Genomic DNA, 14451 nt, shown 5'->3' on the forward strand with positions numbered 1-14451 from the left:
CAACTGCCGTAGGACTCAATATACCTAGGTCCTTCTCTTTCAGAATAGTATCTGCCTCTAGGTCTCTGTATTTGTTCCCATTTGCAGATGGAGAAAAGTCATCTTTTGATGGCTGAGCAAGATACTAATCTCAGTGTATAGCAAAATCTTATTGCTATGACCCTATAGTATAACAATAGTTATTGCGTTTACCATTGCTCCCTGGGCTATGTTGTGTCAGGTTCTTGGTCATCTGAGCAGCATAGGGTATAGGTTCCATTTCATGGGTCAGGCCTTTGGTCAAACCAGATGTTGCTTGAGTTTAATCCCACAAGTTTCATGTCATCATTGCACTTGCATATCTGAGAATTGGGACAGCATTGATCCAAGGGTTAGTATTTACATTTCTCCCTTGGTAAAGTTCTTTCACATACCAAACACTCTAACAAGCACTGATTAAGAAGATTATATAGCCACTAGCTCAATTTTGCCATTCTCAGTGAGATATATAGGTGCTGTCTTCAGGAATAAAGGCTTGCTGTCAGTTTGTGGACAACAACCTAATCTTGGCCACAGCCTGGTGGTTTCCCTGGGATCCTTTTTGTCAGCTCAACTAGATGTAACCAAATTCTGGGACTGGAAAATTATTTTGAGGACAAGAGGAAAGGTTGTTTCTCCTTATCCCCCAACTGGCAATTTCACTTAGATCACCATATATATATATATATATATATATATATATATATATATATATATATATATATATATATATATATATATATATATATATATATATATATATTAGGAACCTACTACTATATTGAATTTCCATACCATCCTTCAAATGAGCCCTAATTTTAGCTATGCCTCTGTATTTCTTCACCCATTTCTTCTCTTCCCTCACTGTCACCACTTATCCTCTCATTCCTCTCCCACCCACATCTATTCATCTTTTTCCTGTGAAGAAACTATATGTCCCCCAGCGCTAACTTCCTCTATGGTTCTATGCACTATAGCTTGCTTATCAGAGAATTAACACCTAATATCCTCGTACAATAAATTATGCACCATATTTGTCTTTCTGGCTTGTTTTGAATTTCTAGCTATGAGAACTATGGCAGCAATGAACATAGTTAAATATGTGTCTCTGTGATAGGATGAAACATGCTTTGGGTATGTTTCCAAGAGAAGTATAGCTGGATAATGAGAAACCACCGTATTTATTTCCATTGCATCTGCACAAGATTTATTTAACACACTGGGAACACTAAATTGTCATGGGAATTGATTACACCTGTAGACTTCTTTGGACAAAATTGCCTTTGAAAGTAGGAAAGGATAGTGATGTCTAACATAATACCAACAAGAGTCTCATAAGAAAGATTTGGTGAGAGAAATGAAACTTATAATAAACTTATAATAATTATCTTCATGATACTTGAGTGAATAATTAGGATATAATGGTAGGATATTTTAAAAATATGATACAGCCTCCAATATACTTTTAGAACTGAAATTCAGTCCCCTCACATTCAAATACACACACACACACACACACACACACACACAAACACACACACACACACACACACATACACACACAAATTTAACCAATTTTAGTAAAGTAACATTCACTCTAACTAAATGAAATAAAATTCAATATTTTTATTGTATTTAAGGTACTTTCCATATGCCAATAAGATAAATCGGAGCACAGCACATGAATTATGGATCACATGATTTTAAAATACATTGCCTTATCAACTACTTAATTTGTTAAATAAAAGACTTATAATAAAGTTTTCCTTCTATATTATCTTATGTTAAAAAGCTATAGGCATATGTATAAAAATATAAATCACAGAAAATTTACCTATATGTATAATGTAGATTCACAGTTTCCAAAACAATAAAGATACAAGTCTAATTTATTATAAGTTACAAAGTATATTTTAGTATAATCCTTAGCTATTTTCAAAAAAGAAATAGGCCTCTTATTATGCTGTATATATGTAAAACTGTATAAGTATATCAAATATTTATATAAAAGCCTAAACTACAAACATTTTTGGTAAACATAAAGAGTATCTAATGAGGAGCTATCAACGGTTTTCCAAATTGAAAGTAAAATAGGTAAAATAATTTAAAGATGATAGAAAGTTATTCACAATATAAGTGGTTTGTCTTCTAAAATCACTTTTAACAAATTAAAAATCTAAATGACAACCAGAAGATAACCAGGAACATTCATTGTGCAAACTCTCTGTAGCTTAGATGTGTGCCTTCCTCAATTTTAAATGCATAGAAAATGATCATGATGGATAGAGAAAGTAAGCCCAAGTCATAAGCAAAAAATGAGAAAAATCAAACTGATTGTTAAAAACACTCAGTTTTCAATAGTAATGATGACTTTTTATCTTGTCAATTCAGAAGATGCAGTTTAAAAGTTGTGATACCCATGGCGCCTTAGCTGGTATTTGTTGTTTCTATGTATTGGTACCATTTGACACATGCAACATCCTGTTTAAGCTTCATTTTCACCCTCACAAGTAGATATATAGCTATTTACAAAACTTGTTTTTATACTGAGATTGGTTGTTTCTACTCATGTAGTGAATAAATAATTGAGTTAGTTATTTAAACCAGAAAATCTGACGTTCAAGTCCAATTTTTCATCACAATTTGCCTTTTCTTTTATGTACAGTACTTGCACAAATGTGAAAGCACACTTCAGAAAAAGCATAAAATAGTATCATATTCTGGAGAGTGTTTTTACCAAACATCACTGGAAAACGAAAATTATGCAATCTCATTTCTACAAACTAACTCAAGATGCAGCATCAAACCTGTGCAAACAGCAAGTTACATGGGTTCCATAAAACCTTTTCAAAGCAGAAGATGAACATGATATTAGATTGAATATTTACTAGCTGAATACATTATCTGTGGCATGTTTGTATAATGGAATACTTTACAAAAATTGAAGCACTGCCTTTGAGTTACTGATAATGTAATAGATATAAACACAAGACATAAAATGGTCAATATAACATGGATTTTTTTACTATATATTATTTCTTTTACAACTAGATGCATTCTCCATCTTTTTTCCTATTGTATTCTTTCTCCCCAAGCACAGATCCGATCACTACAGTCTTATCTCTGTCATCTCACAGTTGAAGAATTTAAGATCTTTTTTCCCAGAAGAAGAAAGTTTTTTTCCAGGGAATATGGACAGCTTCTAGTAAGTTCTATCCTTTATTTGTATCCTTTTTAAAAAAAAAAGAATAAGTAAGACTAAGATAGAAATTGTGCAGTCTTTGCAATTTCCATAATATTGGATTTCAACCACTGGTAGAGGAAACTGATGTGCAGCTGCATAACAGAAGAGAAGAAAAATCTTTTTGTACATGCTGTCATTTATCTGTGCTTGCACTTGTACCATGTCTTCTGTATGGAGGTCAGATTTTAACTTGAGGAGTCAATTCTGTCTTTCCACAATGTAGGATCAAACCCAGATTGTCAATTCTTAGGAGCAAGTTTCTTTAGCTGCCCAAGGAGTGATCTTGCCAGCCTAGAAGAATTCCTTTATGGTTTAGCGATTTTATAGAAACATGTGAGAATAGTCACTTCTTCAAAAACAATCATGCAATAGAATGGCTGCCGAGTAAATAAATATATTGTTGTGACATGGAAGCGGGGGGGGGGGGGAATTATCTTAGATGAAGAAGGGGATAGCAAGAGAGACTAGAGGTGGAAAAAATGAAAGAATAAATAAGAGAAAAATACAATGACATATATGCATAAAATATCAGTGTGAAACATAGACCTTCGTATTTTAACATAAAATTGAAATGATGATTAGAAAATAGCCAAGTTTACAAAGAAAAAAAATTTAAGCGTTAAAATTTTGATTATATGTTCCATTTACCTCAAGGTTGTATTTGTTCTTCTGATTAGTAACTCTAGTGAAAATGTTTTTGTCCCTATCCAATCTTTGCATATTTCTGACTATATTTTAACTAATCCATTGGGTTTAACTCTATTTCAGTTTTGATGTATTTCATTAATTCTAGTTATTTAACTATATTCTTTCTTATACACATAAAAATAAAGTTAATATACTTGGTGAATTATAAAAAAAATAAAAGAAAAATGATTCAGAAATTGTACTAACAGAGTTTGGATTTACTAAACCAGAGACAATAGCTTCTCACAACCTCGGACAGTATTAGAGACAAACTTGCCTTGTGGAGGGAATTGGCTATAGGACAGATTCTATGTAGGGTATTGGACCAAACTGTAAAATATCAACACTGGATAGTATTTGATGGTATATTTTGTACTCTTTGTTTTAGAAACACAGAATTTCAGTTGGACGAGTAAATGAAATACCCTTCTTTATCTGTCCAGATCTACTCTTCAATTTTCTGACTGCTTTCTAGTTTCTTTCATTCGACTTGCTGGTGGATAAAGGATGGAAACTGCTCCCGTTAAAACACTTAGTTTCCTGGGTCTTCCCTGTGAGAGATCTTTGGATTCTCTGGGATCTTTGAGACCACTCTTATTTTCAAACTGATTTTGTACACATTTTATTCCTTTCAAGGTGCCAATGACGTGTTCCCATTCTATTCACTTGTAGTTATGATTGGTAACAATTCGTCTGGGACAGGTATCAGATCACTGTACTAGGTTTTGTATTTGGTTTATATTATAGATTGTGGCTTCTCCTCTTCTAATAGAAATGTCTTCACACAACCAGAATAATGTATTGTTCATTCAGTATTGAGGAAACAATGCAGGATAAGACAATAGTGTGGATACTGAATATCCACTAAAGATCTATGTGTTAAAGGGGTGGTAGCCGTGTGATAGAGTGGGAACATATCCTGGACCCATGGCCACTGAAGTTTCACCTGAGGACACTGACGGCAGACCATTAGAGAACATTACAACTCTTGTTCCATTCTCCCTCTCTTTTACTCTCTGACTTTCTTTCTATTATGGGCTCTCTATCCTGACTCATGAAATGAGTGGTCTCTCTATTGATTCTTCCATAATGTGCTGTCTTCCACAGAGGTGAAAGGCTTGGAACCAGCACGTTTTTGAGTGGAAAATTCCACGATATGAATCAGAGTACACCTTTTCCACTTTAAAGTTGCTTTCCTCTGGCAGTGCATTATACTATCTGAAAAAGAAAACCTATTGCCCTGATCTTAAATTCAAAATTAGAAAGGTTAAAGAATAATGAGTTCTTAATATTTATATGTTAGTTTGACTGAGATGCCTTGGAATGTAGTGGTCATCCAACTCTGCTTGATGGAACAAAAAGATGGAAAAGGAGAAATTCTCACCTTGGTTCCAGAGCCAGGATGCTGTCTCTCTGATTTAGACATAAAATAACATTTGGTATTTTCTGCTCTCAAGATCTCACACTTGTATCACACTTGAAAGCCCACTGGACAAGAGCTGTAGTCCCAGCTTTTCTGCTTTTCTGGGACTTCTAGACTTGATCTGAAGTCTACTGTTATTAGTACTAGCCCAAGAGCTCCATTTGCACACAGATGACCTCTTCAATGTCCATAACAATATCCTTAAAAAGCCTCTGTAAGGCTCTCTCTCTCTCTCTCTCTCTCTCTCTCTCTCTCTCTCTCTCTCTCTCAATATTAGTTAAGTAATTAAGTATACTTTGAAGGAAAAAAAGTATTTTATCGAATCATCATAGGAAATCAACAATCCTTTACCTTGTCTTTTTATCTGAAATAAAGCTTGAATTAGAAACTGCAAGATGATAGTGAGTGGATGCCTCTAGAAATGTTTCTTTTCTTCAGGTACTTGGGGAAAAAGTAAAATTCCATTGAGCATGTTCAGGTAAGGCCATTATTGGAGGTTAAAATGGTGATACATCTAAGATAAGAGGTCCATGGTATAGACACTCTTTGATCTTTTTCCCACATATGTGTATGGACTGGATCAACAAAGTCTTCCTGCATGATGGGTCTCAGCTTAAAGAGAGCTCAAGAGGATAATTGCCTGGTGGTTTCCTGTGGAGTCTCCAGGTCCCATGTGTCCTTGGTTATATCTTGGGTACCATGACAGTTAAAATCAACAGAACATAAAACAACTTGCGTTTTGAAGAGATGTGTATTTTAAATAAAGACTTATTTTTGTCTACCTACATATTTAGTCAAAAATCAAGTCCTCAAAATGTTAAAGTCGGAGCAGATTTTAGGAGAAAGCATTCACATACAGAAAACTCCCTTTATTATCCATCCGTTTAAATGAAACAGCATGACAGATATAAACTACTGCTGTTTAATAATCTTCTATAAATGGAGGATCTAGGCATTCTCTATGGCAAGAGTCAACACCAGTAACAAGAAGATTCCAGTGCTTCTCACTGACTCAAGGGAATTACTCCTGAAATTGATTAGGTCTCTGCCCCAAGTGTCTGGAAGAAATAGTGAAATGGAAAGGAGTGCTTTAAAAGCATTTTATGACATCAGCAAATGCAGACTGGCAGAATCAGGACACACATCAGAAGCTTTCTTATGGATCTTTACCTGAAAAAAAATGTAGAAATAAACAGGGTAGAGCAAGAAGTTTCCAGATTTTTCTTGAAAACCTAAACAGGGAGGCTGAAGAAGGAAGACCTTGACTTCAGCAGTGCTTACCTGGAGTCTGGATGCCCCATGCTCAGAAGACCAGGCAAGAGGAACCTGGAGTCCGAGTAGACTGCTACTCTAGTAGAGAGAATGAGGACAAGATTGAATGAAAGAACCTGTACCTGAGAAAGAAAGAGTGGGGAGGGATGGTGGGAGGGTGAGGGGGAGAGAGGGAGAGAGGGAGAGAGAGAGAAGCAGCCAACTAAGATTATCCTCCAGCCTCTAGCTTAGATCAGAGCACCAATCACAATATGTGTTATTATCCCCACCCGATGCACTCAGACCTCTATTGGATGCAGGCACACTAGATATTAGATGACATAGTAAACTCAGGTCAAACTGGACTCCATAATGATATCTCCAGAAGTAAAGAAAAATCAAACAAAGACAAACCACAAAAGTTACTAACAGGAAGACACAGAGGTAAGAAAACAGAAAGATTGTGGGGATAGAAGCAAATTGATCAACACACCTTATACTTGTGTAGGAAATACCCTTAAGTAATGCAGTGTTATGCATGATAAAGGTATGCAATAAAATTAAAAATGAAACAATGAAACATACATTGAGGTTAAAGAAAACTAGAGCAATAGAACCATACACAGACACGTAGTCTATGGGCTTCCATTGATCTGGAGCACAGGTGAGAGGCCTCAGGTACCCAAATTATAGATTTTGTGGCTATTTGCCTTTAGGAAGCTGTGCAGGATTTATATGCTGGGTTTCTGAACTGTGTTTTATTTTGCTTTTTTTCTTTAGATGATTTCAATAGTTGGGAGCAAGAAGTATTATAAATCAAATTTGATAGTGTGTAATTATCTACTGATTTTCTTGGGTATAATAAGGTTTTGGAAATGTAAGCCAAATCCAGAATCCCAAAGAGTCATTTGAAAATAGTTGCATGGAAGTACAAATAGCTTCACTGGGCGTCTGCAGCAGAACTTGGATACTTTTGAAGATTCCGGGGAATTTTTAATTTAGAAACTCTTGAAATAAACACCAAAGACTGTGGATGTGGTAATTATTATGAAACAATCATTATATAGCATGTATAATGTGGTAAGTCATTTGTTGATTTTCCATTTATAGCTTCTCCCACAAATTAATACCCTTGACTTGAAATGAGAGGCGTAATGCCCTCACAGTAGTTTGATTAGAAGGCCAGCAGGATCAGTGTAGCTTTTAAGATTGTTAGCCCTGGGAAAGATAAAATAGCTGTCAGCATTAGGCTCTTTTTTAAAAAATAATTTTGTTGCAAATGGAAAGATTAAGATGGAGATTAAAGAACAGTCTTAGGAGAAGTGGCTGGGGCTGACTGAATAAAGAACATGTTTTAGATAGAATGAAGAAGGGAAGAAGGAAACTCGGGATTTTTGTAAATTGACTCTAGCTTTCGAAATCTGAATTTGGGATGAAGGCAAATCTTTCCATTCAGAAACTGAACCCCACCCCCACCCTACCCACGCAACATAGGAGATACACTTTATGCAGGTAATAACAATAACTTTGATTTTTGGTACTCAGGACATCTTGTTTCCTTTTGTTGAAATGATGTTTAGTTTCTGAAGCGCTGGGAGTAGCATATTATTAAGGCAGGAAGCCAGGAGTGCAGCTCTGAGGTACCACAGTCTGGCAGGCAGGAGCAGTTTCCTCTGAGCTGGAGACCTGTGGTGGTCTCAGTCATTACACTTTGCTAATACCACAGGCTGAAGCCATAGACGGTCCGACTCAGCACATATGAAAATGAAAAAAAAAAAAAAAAGAAAAAAGTAAAATACCAGCATAGATATGCTTGTGATATGCTAAAAATGAATTCCAAGTAATGAAAGCACAGCGTTTGAGGAAACTATCGAAAACTGCCAAGTCTGTGATTTAGAAACGCCACTCACTGATGCTGTTTCCAAACAAAAAGCTTTTATTCTCCAGGAAGGTTTTCACAGCTTAACAGATAAGCCTGGGCTAGGGGTTTGCATGTGGCTTGTGAGAAAGATATTCTGTGAACCAGGGTGACCGTGTGTGCAGAAAGGAGGCGTTAATGGGTTAAAAACTGTGTAAATGTTACTCCGGTAAAATTACAGCCTGTTGTTCAGATGAATCCTCTCTGCTTCTCATATAGCTTTAAATTATGGACAAATGCTTGCAATTGTGAGCTCCCCACATCCTGCAGCCCGGTCCCAGGCTTCATCAACCAGGGCTGTCCAATGGGATTACTGTAAGCTTTCACGGCAGTCTGCCAGCCACTGATGAGAAACTCATAGCCCTGGATGTTAGATTGCTCTCTTTCTTCCATCCCTGTGACGGCTGTGATTGCTGTCATGGTGTTAGGTTAGAAATTAGCATTGTGTAGCCCAGATTTTGCCATCCAGAACATACTCTGGTGAGGAAAAAAAAAATCAAAGAATAGTCGTTTTTTTCTGTAGAAAGGAATAGTGAAAGACAGAAAAGAAAAGCATTCGAAGCTTCTAGGGTACAGATGTCTACAAAACCTGGGTCAGAAAATGTGAGGTCATGATTGGCAAAATTATCTAAGACAGGTGTGTTTTCTTGTTACCAGAGAATGGCTTTTTATGATAAATTAGCTGACTGAGGCAGCTGTGGGTGAGTGCTACAATCATCATGGCTTTTAGCATTGGTTTTAAGAAAATAATCTGAATCAGTCAAGAAAGCTGGGGAGTTCTAGGCCAAAGTCGGGATTCTTAGTATCCTTTAGATGCCATCTATGGAAGCAATGGAGTCATTAGACATACGTACTTGTTGATTCTTTGTGACATACGGGTCTGAGTGACCTATGGACGGAAGAATCGCAAAGGAAAGGAGTCATGAAAAGAAATTCTAAATGAAAAATTGTCCATGTGATTTTACCTTTAATCAGAATGAGAAAATGACTGGCCCTATATGGCCAAGGCCAGTGATCGAAGTCATGTGGTCTATAGCTTGCTTTGCCGTAGGGTTACCTTTCTACTCTCTGGTTGATTGTTCTTATTTACTAAAATAAAACACACACACACACACACACACACACACACACACACACACACACACACAATGCTTGCTGACCTTTATTTTCTAATAAAACTAGTTTACTGCGAAACCTTAAGTTATTAATTATAGCAAACATTGAAAGCAATTTACATGTGAGCTAAAGAAGAATATAGGGTCCTTATCTTTTGACTCTTTCTGGGCGAGCCGCACACGTGCTATTTTTTCCTGTCATTACAGTGAGCAAGCCGGAAGGGCTCTGACTTGTGAGATGTGTGGATTCTGATAGAAGCCTTGATTTCTACCCACCTCCCCGAGCTTATCTGTCATCTTGCATCACGCAAAATGGAGAATTATGCATTCCATTTCATTGAGAAAGAAAGAGAAAGGTTTACATTAAAACGATGACATGCTCAGAAAAACAAATTGAAAATGATCACGAGGGAAAGGAAATGTGGGACCTGAAGCTCTGGTGATTTCTTGATGATCATTTAAAGCAATGATCAAGTCCAACCAAGACACTGAAACACAGGTGGCATTAGCTATGGGGGTGGAGCTGTACCGTCCTCTCAATCTAACATGCAGCCTGCATCCTCAGGGAATTCTGTGTGAAGGCGAAAGAAATAACTAAACATTTGACCTAGTTGTCTAGCCTTACTCATCTCACATTAAGTTATACCTCAATGACGATGTAACAGGAATGGGACCTCAAAATTTAAATGAATTTCTCAGAGATTGATATACAAAAGAGCTGTTTTAAATTCAAACACTCAGTGCAAAGAATAGATACATATATGTAAACATATAATGTTAAGCATAAAACATAGTTTGCATGCTCGGTGTATATGGCTTGTATTGTTTATTTGTACTGACTGTAAGGCATGAATTTCTTATGTAATTGCATCTTTTCTGTATTTTATTAATACTGCATATATTTACATTAACACATCCAAAATCAAGTAATTTTTTAAAAAAAACTCTCCAATTTCACTTGTCCAATCTTTTAAACTTTATTCCCACATTTTGGTGAAACATAGTAACAAATCGTTCAAAAAATAAGGAATTGCTAAATGTTAGTGGTTCTCATTGACTACATTTTAAATATCTCCTTTTGTATCACATGAGACAGATTATTAGACCTCTTACATTTTTATTCCTTTTCCATTGAAATATATACGGTGTATTTCAGTTAGCCTACTTATGAAAAGAATCCTACTTGAATGGAATTGTCTTCAGTAAGCACAATCATATTCAGAGAAATGAGCAGAAATACCTTATTTTCTGGAATTCTCCTGGCAAATAGGTTTTGAGTGGGAATGGTGAGCCAAGGATGATCCTAGAGATGATAGGAAGTACTGTGTATTCTGGATCTGTACATTACTTTATCAAACTTACTTCCCAGTATAAAGCATGTGACAATCCAGAAAAAGATTAATTCCAAATTCTTCTAACAATATGAATGACCATACTTCACAAATGTTGATACATTTAGATGACCAGCTATCCAGACAGCAGTCACTCAGCCAGTTTAAATCCATCCCTTCAGTATATTCAGGCATTATGAATCCTTTCTAATACTTAGGGTTTAAAATGCAATATTTGAGACAATTTAAAGATATTATTACATCTTCTATAAATGTAAAACCAATGGACAGTTCATTGTGATTTAATGCAACATGAAAAGTGTAATTGAGAGATTTAAATAAATTTTATATTTAAATTACAAATATTCTACACAACTGAATAGAAATTTAGATTTCAAAAATCATATAATCCATATAAGATTAATAAATACATGATGTTACCCTCCCTAGTGATTGCACCAAGAATATCATGTGTTTTAAAACATCAGACTTTTTTTTTCATCTACAGTATTTTTTAAAAATTGCAATTGCCATGTTATTTCATGATTGTTTGGGAAGCTAGGGGTAATTCTGTTATCTGATGTTGTTGGAGACTTCACCACTTGAAGTGACAAGAACTTTTCTCCAGATTTGTGGCAGTCTATTACATGAAACCATACAAAACTTTTAACAATGTCTAGTGAAAGTATGAGAGTACACCACCTTATAAAATGATGAATTTAAAAGTTGGAGATACATCATGAGGTTTTAGAATCTTGTTAATCAGATATATGCTTTAATTGAATATATATATATATATATATATATATATATAATATTTGGTTACAGTAGAAAAGTCAAAATAACATCTTGCTTAAAAGAGGCATTGATATTGATATATGAACATTTGTGCTATTAGTTCACATAAGCACATGTGTACCATTCTTTTTATATTCTTATACCAACAGAGAAACGGATATGAAGTATGTACCCTGTTGCAATATAAATATTCTAGTGTAAATCCAAATTAATGGACTGGTCAGTTTCTTAGAGAAATTTAGTGTTTTATTGCAGCAAGGAAGATTTGATTTATGTATTCCAATTAAATTTAGAAATAGACTTCTAAATATTTTGTCAAGATGGAATTAAGCTGTATTTATTAATGTGAGATAATGTCAAAAACATAATTTAATTATAATTTAGTTCATACTATACCATAATGTGTTTTGCAAAAGCAAAGACTAATGTGTAAGCTTAAATTACTTTTATTTTTATGGTGCCTTTTAAAATGTTATGTATTTTAACCTTTACTATGTATTTAAAAATTCTTGATCTAAAATTGCATAGTGATCATCATAAAATCTTAGAAGAACCAGTGCAGGCGGAGAATAAAAGAATTGGATCAAATACTAAGGAAATAACAAATATGGGCACTTTAGCTTCACGGCAATAGGTGGCACTGTTACCTAAGTACTCCACACTAAATGGAAGATCTGGAGATGTGCTGTCTCTGCATGTAATTCTATACATGTAAACAAATGAGGACATAGTTGAAAAGGAAAAATGCCATTGATTGACTCAGTATCACATTTATGTACACAGCCAGTAGTGTCTTACATAGTGAAACTGTAGATTAAAATGTATGGCAATAAGTATGATTCAGTTGGTCACATTTATTGAAATTCATAAACATTTTGCCTTTTTAGTACAAATAGCAGTAATCACTGGATTTTTTTTTCCTGATTTTTTACTTTAAATATTTTACTTTATAAATCTTGAATTCTCAGGTACCTTGTACTAGATATTTTAAGGTGTTATAAAAAACCAAATAACAAATAACAGGACATGGGTGAATTAATAAGATGAATTTTTTTCAATTCTGTATCTTTCATGGAGGGTGTGTGAGTGTGTGTGTGTGTTTGGGTTTGTGTGTGTATTTGTGTGTGTATGTTTGTGTATGTGTGTTTTTCTGTGTGTATGTTTGTGTACGTGATTGTGTGTGTAGGTTTATGTGTGTATCTTCTTGTGTGTGTTTGTGTATGTGTGTGCATGTTTGTGTGTGTGTTTGTGTGTGTATTTTTGTGTGTGTATGTGTGTGTGTTTGTGTGTGTACATTTGTGTGTGTTTGTGTGTGTGTTTGTATGTATGTTTGTGTGTGTGTGTGTGTGTGTGTGTGTGTGTTGGGACTATTAGGAAGTCCTTATGTGATCTTGCTAAACACTTAGAGTCTTCACACTGCTGCACATGTTATACTGAAGGAACAGAATGGACTTTCTTTGAACACTGCCAACTTGGCCATGGGCAGGCTCTAAAAGACAGAAAAATTGGCTGTGTTCACTACACTGATAAGAGAATAAGAGTGAGCAGTACGGACTTGGTACAGTACACCTACCTTGGTGCGGGCTAGAAAGTGCTGTTGCTGCAGCGGGGAGGCAGGTCTCCTTAAATACATTCCTGTTTCTTGCTAGTAGGACCAGGACTTCGAAGCTGAGTGAGGATGAGTTTCAGTCTCTACGGCCCCCCTGCCATGCAGCAGTGTGAACCAACATAATCCACAGTTTCTCTCTGCTGTGAAGACTGAGTAAGGACTGGGGTACTCTTCTTAGGATTTTCTAAAATGTACATGGATATATGGTTCGGTATTCTGTATGGTTTTGCTTTATTGCACACAAACATTCTGGTAGAAAAGCTGTAAAAATAAAATGGTGACATTACAGATTTGTTAGTAACCTCTAAGCTTTTATCTATTCAGTTAGAGGCCATTAAATTATTAAACAGTTTTGACTCTTAATTCAACATGGTAAATACTGGGGTATATAATCCCAACCTATTTCAGACTTTCTGTAAATGCCACGGAGTGAGACTGACAGCAGCTTCCAGCAGGCTCCTACGGAAATGGTTTCTGCTCAATGGATGCTTTAGGCCCCAAAGTCACAGTCTTTTGCTGGAGAGACCCACACCTAGTGAAAACTTGATCCCAGCCTGAGACAACGCGTTTCATTTTCTGCCTTGAAACATGGATGAGCAGCAATGCTTGTCACAGTTGAGATAATCCAGGCATTTCTCTTTCAATTCGCTAGTCTGGAGATGTCCCCTGGATATCTTCCGTTGAATTTCATTCACACGTCTATCTACCACCAAGCCTGCTCTCAAAGGATCTAGTCAGTGCTCCACAACAGGATAGGTGCAAACTGAAGGCTAAGCCAGGTGGCCATGTAATAGTCACACACTATTCATAAACCCCAAGAATCACAACATCAACAAATTTCCTAAATAAAATGTTCACCTTAAAAACAATGTTAAAAGGCAGATACATGACTGAAGACAACCAGATCAAACTGACTGTGTTGGTAGGTAACAGTACTTGATAAGGATAGATTTGAGGGGTAGGAGAGATGACTCAGTACTTAAGGAGTACTGGCTATTTTTCCAGTAGTATGAATCAATTCTCGGTATCCACATTATGACTCATAAAGATCAAGCTG

The 14451-nt window shown here is 35.7% G+C and overlaps 1 pseudogene across 1 annotated transcript in view; it reads right to left on the minus strand.

Annotated features, from left to right (window-relative positions):
- LOC308430287 (oocyte-specific homeobox protein 6-like) overlaps positions 1-13418 on the minus strand; it is a 43797-nt pseudogene extending 30379 nt beyond the window's left edge. The window contains exon 1 of the transcript in view: positions 13359-13418. The product of the transcript in view is annotated as an oocyte-specific homeobox protein 6-like (transcript). The remainder of the gene's footprint in view (positions 1-13358) is intronic.
- Between the last annotated feature and the right edge of the window lie 1033 nt (positions 13419-14451).

Source organism: Micromys minutus (assembly GCF_963924665.1).
Source record: "Micromys minutus genome assembly, chromosome: 15".
Classification (NCBI taxonomy): domain Eukaryota; kingdom Metazoa; phylum Chordata; class Mammalia; order Rodentia; family Muridae; genus Micromys; species Micromys minutus.